General features: G+C 55.5%; 1 long non-coding RNA gene across 1 annotated transcript; it reads left to right on the top strand.

Annotated features, from left to right (window-relative positions):
• The first annotated feature begins 396 nt into the window (after positions 1-396).
• LOC146759467 (uncharacterized) lies at positions 397-2,303 on the top strand. Its single transcript, XR_014932426.1, has 3 exons — positions 397-619; positions 921-1,044; positions 1,953-2,303. It is a non-coding gene; the product is annotated as an uncharacterized LOC146759467 (long non-coding RNA).
• The last annotated feature ends 12,220 nt before the right edge of the window (positions 2,304-14,523 follow it).

Below are 14,523 nucleotides of genomic sequence, written 5' to 3'. Positions count from 1 at the left end.
CTTCCATCCTCAGTGGTGGGTGAGCCATTCTTTTTTTTTTTTTACTTTTGTGATATATTCCTGTTGCGCCTATCTTTCTGCTGTTACGTATGTTATGGATTTCCTTTTTTTTTTTTTTTTTTTTAATCTGTTTTGTGTGGTTGTTTTTTGTTGTTTGTATTGTTGTTGTTTTTTAACTTTGATTCCCTGGTCTTTGGCTTGCTTTTTTTTTTTCTTTCTTTATTTTTCTTTGTTTTGCTTTTTTCTTTTGCTGCATCATGATCTGCTTCACGGGTGTCATTTGCAAGAGACTGTAAATTCTCCTGGTTCTAACTGCAGTCAGCTTAATCAGATGCGTAAGAAATACATAAGGGCTGCTGAGGCCGGGCTGGTTTTCCATTTCTTTATAAACTGGGGTGCATCCACAGCAGCACTTATCTCCTGTTTTTGTTGTTGCTGTTGTTCAAGATAATTAAAGGATGCTACGTCTGTGTTTGTTGTCATCCTGCTTTCTTTTCTCTGTCTTGCAGGTCAGCTCGTGCTAGAAGTCGATGGTATCGCTGTATGAATCAAGGGCAGTTTAGGAGCAGCTGCTGATGGAAGAAACGAAGTCCAGGCTAATAAATGGAAGTATCTTCTGGTAAGGTGTCAAAGGTGGCAGTCATCATTAAAACCAAAGGGCTGGCTCATCCGAGTGCTTGCTGACTGATGCTTGGGAGTGTCTCGTTCTCCAGCTGTATGATACGAAAGCTAAATATGCTGAGCCGTTACAGCTTGTGCTGAAGTTGTGATTGTGCTCCCAGATGTTTCCTTTAGTGGTAAATCATGTTCTGGCACTGTGGTAGTCCTATCTCTGGCATGATCAGGAGCCTGGAGCACCGTGTCTGGTTGCGAGCCTTGTGTGCCTGTTTCCATGAACCTTGCTTTCTTTCTCTCTTCAGAGTAAGGGCAGGGTGCTTCCTTGCTTTTGGTGGATTCATTCAGGAGGCTGTCAGAAGGCCAATTGCAGTGTTCATAACACGGAGGGACACAATGGGAATGGACTCTCGTTACCACCATGCAAAAGTGAGTTTCTTATGAGTGATATAATTTTGATTATTACTTCTGAGCAGTTGCAGTGTGATAGAGGATGTCACGAAACTATTTATTTGGGAGCACAGGGAAGAGTCATGAGAACCGAAAATGTAGTTTCTGTTTTGGCTGTCAAAATGGTGGAGTTTTTTTGGGAGGACAGTGTCTGGTCTTCCTGTTAGCAGGCCCCCTCTGAGAAATTGGGCTTTGCTTGCTGCTTTGCTGTGCCTACCTGCCTGCTCCCTGTGCTTGCTGTGTCTGATACCAGCGGTCGTGGAACATGCTCCCTGAGGCTGTGGGCCTGGCCCTGAGCTGCTGCAGCTTAAAGGCCGTTTGAGTTTAGGTTGTCCTTCCTGGAGCATCGGGTTGGACTTGATAATCCTCGTGGTTCCTTTACAACTTGGGCTATTCTGTGGTTCTGTGGTCTTGGTGGTTTGCCTGGGAAATACCAGATGGTTTTATTCCCCCAATTTTTTATGGCATTTGAACTTGTTTCAATTCTAAATGTGGGAGAGGAGTTGGATAAGGGTAGGGTAAGGGTAAGGGTAGGTTGCTTTTTTCTTTTTCCTATTCTCCTAGGTATTTTCTGCCCATGTTGTGATAACTCTCTAACCAGAAATGTTCTTAATGCTCATGAAAAGGCTTTACTGGCAGCACACAATTTGACCATAGGACTGCTTGCTGGATTAATTTCTATGGATTGATTGTATGCTTTTTGAGGTGGTATGTTCAGTTTATCTTTTGAAAGGCTGTCAGCTTTTGAGGTCGCTGAGGTGTCTTGCTTTATCAGTCTCTAGCAGCTTGCTGGAGCTTGAAGTAGTTGAATCGTCCCATACAGAGCTGTTAAATAAAACCTTATAATCACTTTGTTTGTCACCTTACTGCCCTTCTTGTCTCCCTAGAGCCCAGCTGTCTTCCTGGGATTGCTGAGCAGCTGCCTTTCGCTGTCTCCTGCCTATCAGATCAAAAACCAGTGGTGTAAAACTGAGTTGGAATTTGGTGGCGTAAGTCCTTGAGTATTCTTTATTTCTGTAAAAGGCGCTGGATGTCTCAAGATGGAAGTCCAGATACCTACCCAAGTGTATTACAGCAATCACAGAATTTCTATTTCAGAGACTTTTTCAAAGCCCTTCAGATGGAAAGGCAAAGGGAAGTGCAACTTTGGAGTAGTAAATGGTGCTTATTAAAATGTAAAGAGGTCTAATTGGTGTAAATGGACTCCAGTCACACTGGTGTATAGCTTTCTTTATGAGGGTACTCAGGAATTCTTCTGACAATGAGTGTTACAGTCCCAGCTCCAGGTGCGTGCTCAGCTTGGAAATGCATGCACATAGCTTTTGCTTGGCCAGCTGCTTTGACTGCATTGCACTACATCATCTTGTCTTGATCTCTTTGCTCCCTCCATCAAAAGTTTTGCTCGGCCTAGACTCGTTGCAGATACTGACTGTGTTATTTTGATCCACATGAGATCAATACAGAAATGAATACAGAAAATTAAGTAGGGTTGTGCAGCACGAATTTGAACGTCTATGGAGACCACCCTTTGTGGGACTCAGACTTGCAGAACTAGCTCCTTGAAGAGAGGGGCTCCAAGGTATTAACCCATATAAACCGTTGCTCTTCAGCATCTTCCTTCGTCAGTGACATAGATGATGGCAGGTTTGCAGACGATACAAACTGAGCAGTGCAGTCAATATATTGTAGGGGAGGGAAGCCAACCAGAGAGACCGGGACAGGCTGGAGAGGTTGCGGGCGTCCCTTTATTTTCCTTTGTTGTTTCCTTCTGGTTACAGGGAGCTGTCCGTCCCTTCTGCCACTGTGAAGTTGCTGTGGGGAATGAAACCGTCTGCAATTGTGGAAGGAGGGTCACTGCATGAGGAGGGGCTGCACATTCAGACATATGGAAGTTGATGGGAGTGTTTGCCTACAGATGTGTTCTCAATTTCAGTCCCCCAAAGCAATGAATTTCTGTAGGAGGCTAGATGTGCTTTTACAGGCAAGATTCATTGACTTTAAAATGATACTGGTTTTGATGACGACGAGGGGGGCTGGGTGGTTGTACAGGGAAGACAATTGAATGCTGCCAGAGATCTGCGTTTATCAGGCAGGAAACAGTGGGCATTGGCCTCCCGTGAGCTGGGCTTGATACTGATCTACCGGGACTCTTCTGTCCTGGATATCTTCAGAGAACACTGTTCTAGCTGCTTGTAGTTGTAAGGCGTGGGAAAGGAAACAGTGGTAAAGAACTAAGAACCTGCAAGATAGTTTTGGATAGGGCGGTGGATGTAGTTTACCATGATTTCAGCAAGGCATCTGGTACTGTCTCCCAGGACATCCTTATAACAAGCTGAGCAAGCGTGGGATAGATGAGTGGACAGAGAGGTGGGTTGAGAAGTGGCTGACTGGCAGAGCACAGAGAGACGTTGTTGGCAGTGCAGAATCCAGGTGGAGACCTGTAACTAGCGGCGTCCCCCAGGGGTCAGTGCTGGGTCCGGTCTTGTTCAATATCTTCATCAACGACCTTGATGAGGAGATAGTGACCACCCTCAGCAAGTTTGTGATGACACGAAGTTGGGAGGACTGGCTGACACGCCTGAAGGCTGTGCTGCCATTCAGCGAGACCTGGACAGGCTGGAGAGCTGGGCAGTAAGAAACCGGATGAGGTTTAACAAAAGCAAGTGTAGAGTCTTGCACCTAGGGAGCAGTAATTGCATGCACCAGTACAGGCTGGGGGAAAAGCTGCTGGAGAGGAGCTCTGAAGAGAGGAACCTGGGTGTCCTGGTGGACGACAGATTGACCATGAGCCAGCAGTGTGCCCTTGTAGCCAAAAAAGCCGATGGAATACTGGGGTGTATTACAAAGAGCATGGACAGCAGGTCAAGGTGGCACTTGTGGGGAGGAAAATGGAAGTTGTGGGGCAGGGGGTGGCGATTGTGGGGCAGGGGGTGGCACTTGTGAAGCAGGAGGTGGCACTTTGTGGGGTAGGATGTGGAAGTTCTTGAGCAGGAAATGGCAGTTGTGGAACAGGAGGTGGCATTTGTGGGTCAGGAGGTGGAAGTTGTGAGGTGGGAGGTAAAAGTTGGGGGAAGGAGGAGGCACGTGTGGGGCAGGAGGTGGAAGTTGTGGGGCAGGAGGTGGAAGTTGTGGGGCGGGAGGTGGAAGTTGTAAGGCGGGAAATAGCACTTGTGGGGTGGGAGGCGGCACTTGTGTGGCAGGAGGTGGGACACTTGTGTGGAGGGAGGTGGCACTTGTGGGGCAGGAGATGGCACTTGAGGGGCAGGAGGTGGAAGATGTGGGGCAGGAATTGGCATTGCAGTGCGGGATGTGGAACTGGTGGGGCAGGAGATGGCACTTGTGGGGCTGGTGGTGGCACTTGTGGAGCGGGAGGTGGAAGTTGTGGGGCAGGAGTTGGCACTTGTGGGCCGGGAGGTGGATGATGTGGGGCAGGAAGTGGCACTTGTGGGGTGGGAGCTGGTACTAGTGGGGTGGGAGGTGGCACTTGTGGAGCAGGATGTGGATGATGTGGGGTTGCTTGTGGGGCTGGAGGTTGAAGTTGTGGGTCGGGAGGTGGCATTTGTAAAACAGGAGGTTGCACTTGTGGGGCAGGAGGTGGAACTTGTGGGGGGTGGATGGGAGGAGGTGGCACTTGTGGAGCAGGAGGTTGCACTTGTGGGGCAGGAGGTTGCACTTGTGGGTCATGAGGAGGATGTTGGGCAGTTAATGACACTTGTGGGGCGGGAGGTGGATGATTTGGGGCGGGAGGTGGCAGTTGTGTGGCAAAATGTGGCACTTGTGGGGCATGAACTGGCACTTGTGGGGCATGAACTGGCACTTGTGGGGCAGAAATTGGCACTTGTGGGGCAGGAGGTGGATGATGTGGGGCAGGAGTTGGCACTTGTTGGGTGGGAGGTGGATGATGTGGGGCAGGAGGTGGCAATTGTGGAGCAGGAGGTGGATGTTGCGGGTCAGGGTTTGGCACTTGTGGGGCAAGAGGTTGAATTTGTGGAGTGGTAGGTGGCTAATGTGGGGCAGGAAATGGCACTTGTGGGGCAGGAGTTGGCACATGTGGCACAGGAGGTGGCACTTATGGGGCAGGAAATGGCACCTGTGGGGAAGGAGTTGGAACCTGTGGGGTAAGAAATGGCACTTGTTGGGCAGGTGGTGGCACTTGTGGGGCGGGATGTGGCACTTGTGGGGCGGGAGGTGGCACTTGTGGGGCGGGAGGTGGCAGTTGTGAAACGTGAGCTGGCAATTGTGAAGCATGAGCTGGCACTTTTGGGGCAGGAATTGGCACTTGTGGGGCGGGAGGTGGCACCTCTGGGGCAGGATGTGGAAGTTGTGAAGCGAGAGATGGCAGTTGTGGGGCAGGAGGTGGCACTTGTGGGGCAGGATTTGGCACACATTGGGCAGGAGTTGGCACTTGTTTGACGGGAGGTTGAAGTTGTGGGGCAGGAAATGGCACCTGTGGGGCAGGAGTTTGGACCTGTGGTTTAAGAAACGGCATTTGTTTGCAGGAGGTGGTACCTGTGGGGCAGGTGGTGGTACCTGTGGGGTGGGGGTGTAACTTGTGGGGCAGGCGGTGTAACTTGTGGGGCAGGAGGTGGTGATAGAGGGACGGGAGGTGGCATTTTATGGCGGGAGGTGGCACTTGTATGGCAGGATGTGGAAGTTGTGAAGCGAGAGGTGGCACTTGTGTGGCGGGAGGTGGCACTTGTGGGGCAGGAGGTGGAATTTGTTTGGTGGTAGGTGGAACTTGTGGGGCAGGATGTGGCACACGTTGGGCAAGAGTTGGCACTTGTGTGGCGGGAGGTTGAAGTTGTGGGGCCAGAGGTGGCACTTGTGGGGCAGGAGGTGCAATTTGTGGGGTGGTATGCACCAGATGTGGGGCAGGAAATGGCACTTGTGGGGCAGGAGTTGGTAAATGTGGGACAGGAGGTGGTAATTGTGGGGCAGGAAATGGCACCTGTGGGGCAGGAGTTGGAACATGTGGGGTAAGAAATGGCACTTGTTGGGCAGGAGGTGGCACTTGTGTAGCGGGAGGTGGTAAATGTTGGGCAGGAGGTGGCACTTGTTAGACGAGAGTTGGAACTTGTGGGGCAGGAGGTGGCACTTGTGGAAATGGAGATGGCACTAGTGGGGCAGGTAGTGGCACTTGTGGGGCGGGATATGGAACTTATGGGGCAGGAGTTGACACTTTTGGGGCAGGAGACGGAAGTTGTGGGGCTGGACGTGGCACTTGTGGGGCGGGAGTTGGATGATGTGGAGCAGCAGCTGGCACTTGTGGGGAAGGAGGTGGCACTTGTAGGGCAGGAGGTGGAACTTATGGGACGTTACGTGGAAGTTGTGAGGCGGGAGGTGGCTCTTTTGAGGCAGGAAGTGGCACTTGTGGGCCAGGAGATGGAAGTTGTAGGGCGGGAGGTGGCACTTGTGGGGCAGGAGGTGGAAGATGTGGAGCGGGAGGTGGCATTTGTGGGGTGAAATGTGGCACTTGTGGGGACGGAAGTTGCACTTGTGGGGCAGGAGGAGGCACATGTGGGGCGGAAATTGGAACTTGTTGGGAGGGAAGAGGTACTTGTGGGGCAGGAAGTGGCTCTTGTCGGGCAGGATCTGGCACTTGTGGGGCAGGAGGTTGCACTTGTGTGTCAGTAGGAGGAAGTTGGGCGGTCAGTGACACTTGTGGGGCAGGAGGTGGATTATTTAGGGGGGGAGGTGGCAGTGGTGTGGCAAACTGTGGCACTTGTGGGGCAGGAGCTGGCACTTCAGGGGAATGAGCTGGCACTTGTAGGGCAGGAATTGGCACTTGTGGTGCAGGGGGTGGATGATGTGGGGCAGGAGGTGGTCTTTGTCGGACAGGAGGTGGCACATGTGAGCAGGAAGTGGATGATGTAGGGCAGGAGCTGGCACTTGTGAAGCATGAGCTGGCACTTGTGAGGCAGGAATTGGCACTTGAGGGGCAGGAGTTGGAAGTTGCAGGGCTGGATTTGGCATTTGTGGGGCAGGAGGTGGCACCTGTTGGGCAAGAGGTGGCACTTGTGGGGCAGGTGCTGGCACTTGTGGGGCAGGAATTGGCACTTGTGGGGCAGGAGGTGGCACCTGTTGGGCAACAGGTGGCACTTGTGGGGCATGAGGTGGCAATTGTGGGGCAGGAATTGGCACTTGTGGGGCAGGAGGTAGATGATGTGGGGCAGGAGGCTGTCTTTGTGGGGTTGGAGGTGGCACTTGTGGGGCAGTAAGTTGATGATGTGGGGCAGGAGGTGGCACCTGTTGGGCAAGAGGTGGCACTTGTGGGGCAGGAGGTGGCACTTGTGGGGAAGGAGGTGGCACTTGTATGGCAGGAATTGAAACTTTTGGGGTGGGATGGGTTACCTGTGGGGCAGGAGGTGGCACTTGTGGGGCAGGAGCTGGCGCTTGTGGGGCAGGAGCTGGCACTTGTGGGGCAGGTGTTGGCACTTGTGGGGCAGGAGGTGGAAGTTGTGGGGCAGTAGGTTGCACTTGTGCGTGGGAGGTGGATGTTGTGGGGCAGGAAATGGCACCTGTGGGGCAGGAGGTGGCGCTTTTGGGGGAGGTGGTGGCATTTGTTGGGCGAGAGGTGAAACTTATGGGGCAGGAGGTGGCACTTGTAGGTCAAGAGGTGGAACTTGTTGGGCAGGAGGTGACACTTGTGGGGCAGGAGGTGTCAGTTGTTTGGCGGGAGGTGGCACTTGTGGGGCAGGAGGTGGCACTTGTGGGGCAGGAGGTTGCACTTGTGGGGCAGGATGTGGCACTTGTGGGGCAGGAGGTGGCACTTGTGGGGAAGGAGGTGGCACTTGTGGGGAAGGAGGTGTCACTTGTATGGCAGGAATTAAAACTTGTGGGGTGGGATGGGGTACCTGTGGTGAAGGAGCTGGTACTTGTGGGGCAGGAATTGGCACTTGTGGGCAGGAAGTGGATGACGTGGTGCAGGAGCTGGCACTTGTGAAGCATGAGCTGGCACATGTGGGGCAGGAATTGGCAGTTGTGGGGCAGGAGCCTACACTTGTGGGGCAGAACGTGGCACTTGTGGGGCAGGAGGTTGAAGTTGTGGTGCAGGATGTAGCACTTGTGGGGCAGGAGCTATAAATTGTCTGGCGAGATAAGGCACTTGTGGGGCAGGAGGTTGCACTAGTTTGGCAGGAGGTGGCACTTGTGGGGCGGGATGTGGCACTTGTGGGGCGAGAGGTGGCACTTGTGGGGCAGAAGGTGGATGATGTGGGGCAGGAGCTGGCAATTGTGAAGCATGAGCTGTCACTTTTGGGGCAGGAATTGTCAGTTGTGCGGCAGGAGTTGGCACTTGTGGGGCAGGATGTGGCACACGGGCAGGAGTTGGCACTTGTGTGGTGGGATGTTGAAGTTGTTGGGCGGGAGGTGGCACTTGTGGGGCTGGAAGTGGCAGTTCTAGGGCTAGAGGTGGCACTTGTGGAATTGGAGTTGGCACTAGTGGGGCAGAAGGTGGAAGTTGTGGGGAAGTATTTGGCACTTGTGGGGCAAGAGGTGGAACTTGTGGGGCAGGAGGTGGCATTTGTGGAGCATGAGTTGACACTTGTGGGGCAGGAGTTGGAATTTGTGGTGTGGTAGGTGGAAAATGTGGGGCAGGAGCTGGCACTTGTGGGGCAGGAGCTGGCACTTGTGGGGCAGGAGCTGGCAATAGTGGGGCAGGAATTGGCACTCGTGGGGCAGGAGGCTGTCTTTGTGGTGTTGGAGGTGGCACTTGTGGGGCAGGAAGTTGATGATGTGGGGAAGTATTTGGCACTTGTGGAGCAGGAGGTGGCATTTGTGGAGCATGAGTTGACACTTGTGGGGCAGGAGGTAGCACTTGTTGGGCGGGATGTGGCACTTGTGGGATGCGAGGTGGCACTTGTGGGGCAGGAGTTGGCACTTGTGGGTCAGGTGGTGGTACTTCTGGGGCAGGATCAGGCACTTGTGGGGAGGGATGTGGAAGCTGTGGGATGGGAGGTAGAAGTTATGGGGTGGGAGGTGGAAGTTGTGGGGCAAGAATTGGCAATTGTGGGGCAAGAAGTGGCAATTGTGGGGCAGAGGGTGGCACTTGTATGGCAGGAGGTGGCACTTGTGGGACAGGACGTGGCAATTGGGAAGGACGTGGCACTTGTGGGGTGGGAGGTGGCACTTGTGGAACAGGAGGTGGCACTTGTGGGGCAGAAGGTTGCACTTGTGAGGCAGGAGGTGGAAGTTGTGGGGCGGGTGGTGGCAGTTGTGGGGCTGGAGGTATCACTTGTGTGGCAGGAAGTGGCACTTGTGGAGCAGAAGGTGGCGCTTGTGGGGAAGAGGTGACACTTGAGGGGCAGGAGCTGGTACTTGTGGGGCAGAAGTTGGCACATGTGGGTCGGGAGGTGGCACTTGTGGGGCAGGAGGTGGAACTTGTGGGGCGGGAGGTGGAACTTGTGGGGCGGGAGGTGGCACTTGTGGGTCAGGAGTTGGATTTGTGGGGCGGGTTGTGGCACTTCTGGGGCGGGAGGTGGCACTTGTGGGGCGTGAGGTGGAAGTTGTGGGGCGGCAGGTGGCAATTGTGGGGCAGGAGGTGGCCCTTGTGTGGCAGGAGGTGGCACTTGTGTGGCAGGAGGAGGCACTTGTGGGGCAGGAGGAGGCTGTTGTTGGGCGGGAACTGGAAGTTGTGGGGTGGGAGGTGGCACTTGTGGGGCTGGATGTGGAAGTTGTGTGGCAGGATTTGACACTTCTGGGGCTGCAGGTGGCACTTGTGGGGTGGGTGGTAGAACTTGTGGGGGGTGAGGTGTAACTTGTGGAGCGGGAGGTGACAACTGTGGGACAGGAGGAGGCACTTGTGGGTCGGGAGGTGGCACTTTTAAGGCGGGAGGTGGCAGTTGTGGGGCGGGAGGTGGCACTTGTGGGGCGGGAGGTGGCACTTTTGGGGCGGGAAATGGAACTTGTGGGGCAGCACGTGGCACTAGTTGAGCAGGAGGTGGAAATTGTGGGGCGGGAGGTGAATGATATGAGGCAGGAGGTAGCGGTTGTGGGGCAGGAGGTGGCACTTATGGGGCAGGAGATGTTATTTGTTGTGCAGTAGGTGGCACTTGTGGTGTGGGAGATGGAAGTTGTGGGTCGGGAGGTGGCACTTGTGGTGCAGGAGGTGGCACTTGTGGGGCGGTTGGTGGATGATGTGGGGCAGGAGTTGGCACTTGTGGGGTAAGGGTTGGCACTTGTGGGGTGGGAGGAGGCACTTGTGTGGCGGGGGGTGGCAATTGCTGGGTGGGAAGTGGCAGTTGTGGGGCAGTAGGTTGAAGGTTTGGGGCAGGAGGTGGCACTTGTGGGGTGGAAGGTAAGAAGATTTGGGGTGTGACGTGGAAGTAGTGGGGCAGGAGGTGGCACTTCTGGGGCGGGAGGTGGCACTTGTGGGGCAGGAGGTGGCACTTGTGGGGCAGGAGGTTGCACTTGTGGGGCAGGATGTGGCACTTGTGGGGCAGGAGGTGGCACTTGTGGGGAAGGAGGTGGCACTTGTGGGGAAGGAGGTGTCACTTGTATGGCAGGAATTAAAACTTGTGGGGTGGGATGGGGTACCTGTGGTGAAGGAGCTGGTACTTGTGGGGCAGGAATTGGCACTTGTGGGCAGGAAGTGGATGATGTGGTGCAGGAGCTGGCACTTGTGAAGCATGAGCTGGCACATGTGGGGCAGGAATTGGCAGTTGTGGGGCAGGAGCCTACACTTGTGGGGCAGAACGTGGCACTTGTGGGGCAGGAGGTTGAAGTTGTGGTGCAGGATGTAGCACTTGTGGGGCAGGAGCTATAAATTGTCTGGTGAGATAAGGCACTTGTGGGGCAGGAGGTGGCACTTGTGGGGCGGGATGTGGCACTTGTGGGGCGAGAGGTGGCACTTGTGGGGCAGAAGGTGGATGATGTGGGGCAGGAGCTGGCAATTGTGAAGCATGAGCTGTCACTTTTGGGGCAGGAATTGTCAGTTGTGCGGCAGGAGTTGGCACTTGTGGGGCAGGATGTGGCACACGGGCAGGAGTTGGCACTTGTGTGGTGGGATGTTGAAGTTGTTGGGCGGGAGGTGGCACTTGTGGGGCTGGAAGTGGCAGTTGTAGGGCTGGAGGTGGCACTTGTGGAATTGGAGTTGGCACTAGTGGGGCAGAAGGTGGAAGTTGTGGGGAAGTATTTGGCACTTGTGGGGCAAGAGGTGGAACTTGTGGGGCAGGAGGTGGCATTTGTGGAGCATGAGTTGACACTTGTGGGGCTGGAGGCTGCACTTGTGGGGCGGGAGGTGGCACTTCTGGGGCGGGAGGTGGCACTTGTGGGGAGGAGGTGGAACTTGTGGGGCGGGAGGTGTAAGTTGTGATGCAGGAGGTGGTACATGTGGGGCGGGAGGTGGAAGTTGTGATGCAGGAGGTGGTACATGTGGGGCGGGAGGTGGAAGTTGTGATGCAGGAGGTGGAAGTTGTGGTGCGGGAGGTGGAAGTTGTAGGGCGGGAGGTGGCACTTGTGGGGCGGGATTTGGAAGTTGAGTGACGGGAGGTGGCACTTGTGGGGCAGGTTGTGGAAGTTGTGGGGCGGGAGGTTGCACTTGTGAGACAGGAGGTGGCACTTGTGGGGCGGGAGGTGGAAGTTGTGAGGCAGGAGGTGGCACTTGGGCAGATTGTGTCACTCGTGGGCAGGGAGGTTGCACTTGTGGGGCAGGAGGTGAAAGTTGTGGGGCAGGAGGTGGCATTTGTGGAGCATGAGTTGACACTTGTGGGGCAGGAGTTGGAATTTGTGGTGTGGTAGGTGGAAAATGTGGGGCAGGAGCTGGCACTTGTGGGGCAGGAGCTGGCACTTGTGGGGCAGGAGCTGGCAATAGTGGGGCAGGAATTGGCACTCGTGGGGCAGGAGGCTGTCTTTGTGGTGTTGGAGGTGGCACTTGTGGGGCAGGAAGTTGATGATGTGGGGAAGTATTTGGCACTTGTGGAGCAGGAGGTGGCATTTGTGGAGCATGAGTTGACACTTGTGGGGCAGGAGGTAGCACTTGTTGGGCGGGATGTGGCACTTGTGGGATGCGAGGTGGCACTTGTGGGGCAGGAGTTGGCACTTGTGGGTCAGGTGGTGGTACTTCTGGGGCAGGATCAGGCACTTGTGGGGAGGGATGTGGAAGCTGTGGGATGGGAGGTAGAAGTTATGGGGTGGGAGGTGGAAGTTGTGGGGCAAGAATTGGCAATTGTGGGGCAAGAAGTGGCAATTGTGGGGCAGAGGGTGGCACTTGTATGGCAGGAGGTGGCACTTGTGGGACAGGACGTGGCAATTGGGAAGGACGTGGCACTTGTGGGGTGGGAGGTGGCACTTGTGGAACAGGAGGTGGCACTTGTGGGGCAGAAGGTTGCACTTGTGAGGCAGGAGGTGGAAGTTGTGGGGCGGGTGGTGGCAGTTGTGGGGCTGGAGGTATCACTTGTGCGGCAGGAAGTGGCACTTGTGGAGCAGAAGGTGGCGCTTGTGGGGAAGAGGTGACACTTGAGGGGCAGGAGCTGGCACTTGTGGGGCAGAAGTTGGCACACGTGGGTCGGGAGGTGGCACTTGTGGGGCAGGAGGTAGAACTTGTGGGGCGGGAGGTGGAACTTGTGGGGCGGGAGGTGGCACTTGTGGGTCAGGAGTTGGATTTGTGGGGCGGGTTGTGGCACTTCTGGGGCGGGAGGTGGCACTTGTGGGGCGTGAGGTGGAAGTTATGGGGCGGCAGGTGGCAATTGTGGGGCAGGAGGTGGCCCTTGTGTGGCAGGAGGTGGCACTTGTGTGGCAGGAGGAGGCACTTGTGGGGCAGGAGGAGGCTGTTGTTGGGCGGGAAGTGGAAGTTGTGGGGTGGGAGGTGGCACTTGTGGGGCTGGATGTGGAAGTTGTGTGGCAGGATTTGACACTTCTGGGGCTGCAGGTGGCACTTGTGGGGTGGGTGGTAGAACTTGTGGGGGGTGAGGTGTAACTTGTGGAGCGGGAGGTGACAACTGTGGGACAGGAGGAGGCACTTGTGGGTCGGGAGGTGGCACTTTTAAGGCGGGAGGTGGCAGTTGTGGGGCGGGAGGTGGCACTTGTGGGGCGGGAAATGGAACTTGTGGGGCAGCACGTGGCACTAGTTGAGCAGGAGGTGGAAATTGTGGGGCGGGAGGTGAATGATATGAGGCAGGAGGTAGCGGTTGTGGGGCAGGAGGTGGCACTTATGGGGCAGGAGATGTTATTTGTTGTGCAGTAGGTGGCACTTGTGGTGTGGGAGATGGAAGTTGTGGGTCGGGAGGTGGCACTTGTGGTGCAGGAGGTGGCACTTGTGGGGCGGTTGGTGGATGATGTGGGGCAGGAGTTGGCACTTGTGGGGTAAGGGTTGGCACTTGTGGGGTGGGAGGAGGCACTTGTGTGGCGGGGGGTGGCAATTGCTGGGTGGGAAGTGGCAGTTGTGGGGCAGTAGGTTGAAGGTTTGGGGCAGGAGGTGGCACTTGTGGGGTGGAAGGTAAGAAGATTTGGGGTGTGACGTGGAAGTAGTGGGGCAGGAGGTGGCACTTCTGGGGCGGGAGGTGGCACTTGTGGGGCAGGAGGTGGCACTTGTGGGGCAGGAGGTTGCACTTGTGGGGCAGGATGTGGCACTTGTGGGGCAGGAGGTGGCACTTGTGGGGAAGGAGGTGGCACTTGTGGGGAAGGAGGTGTCACTTGTATGGCAGGAATTAAAACTTGTGGGGTGGGATGGGGTACCTGTGGTGAAGGAGCTGGTACTTGTGGGGCAGGAATTGGCACTTGTGGGCAGGAAGTGGATGATGTGGTGCAGGAGCTGGCACTTGTGAAGCATGAGCTGGCACATGTGGGGCAGGAATTGGCAGTTGTGGGGCAGGAGCCTACACTTGTGGGGCAGAACGTGGCACTTGTGGGGCAGGAGGTTGAAGTTGTGGTGCAGGATGTAGCACTTGTGGGGCAGGAGCTATAAATTGTCTGGTGAGATAAGGCACTTGTGGGGCAGGAGGTTGCACTAGTTTGGCAGGAGGTGGCACTTGTGGGGCGGGATGTGGCACTTGTGGGGCGAGAGGTGGCACTTGTGGGGCAGAAGGTGGATGATGTGGGGCAGGAGCTGGCAATTGTGAAGCATGAGCTGTCACTTTTGGTGCAGGAATTGTCAGTTGTGCGGCAGGAGTTGGCACTTGTGGGGCAGGATGTGGCACACGGGCAGGAGTTGGCACTTGTGTGGTGGGATGTTGAAGTTGTTGGGCGGGAGGTGGCACTTGTGGGGCTGGAAGTGGCAGTTCTAGGGCTAGAGGTGGCACTTGTGGAATTGGAGTTGGCACTAGTGGGGCAGAAGGTGGAAGTTGTGGGGAAGTATTTGGCACTTGTGGGGCAAGAGGTGGAACTTGTGGGGCAGGAGGTGGCATTTGTGGAGCATGAGTTGACACTTGTGGGGCTGGAGGCTGCACTTGTGGGGCGGGAGGTGGCACTTCTGGGGCGGGAGGTGGCACTTGTGGGGCAGGAGGTGGAACTTGTGGGGCGGGA

Source organism: Coturnix japonica, chromosome 10, assembly GCF_054131305.1.
Source record: "Coturnix japonica strain WE chromosome 10, WE-NBRP24, whole genome shotgun sequence".
Taxonomy (NCBI): Eukaryota; Metazoa; Chordata; class Aves; order Galliformes; family Phasianidae; genus Coturnix; species Coturnix japonica.
The sequence above is the reverse complement of the archived record's forward strand: the minus strand, read 5'-3'. Positions and strand labels throughout refer to the sequence as shown.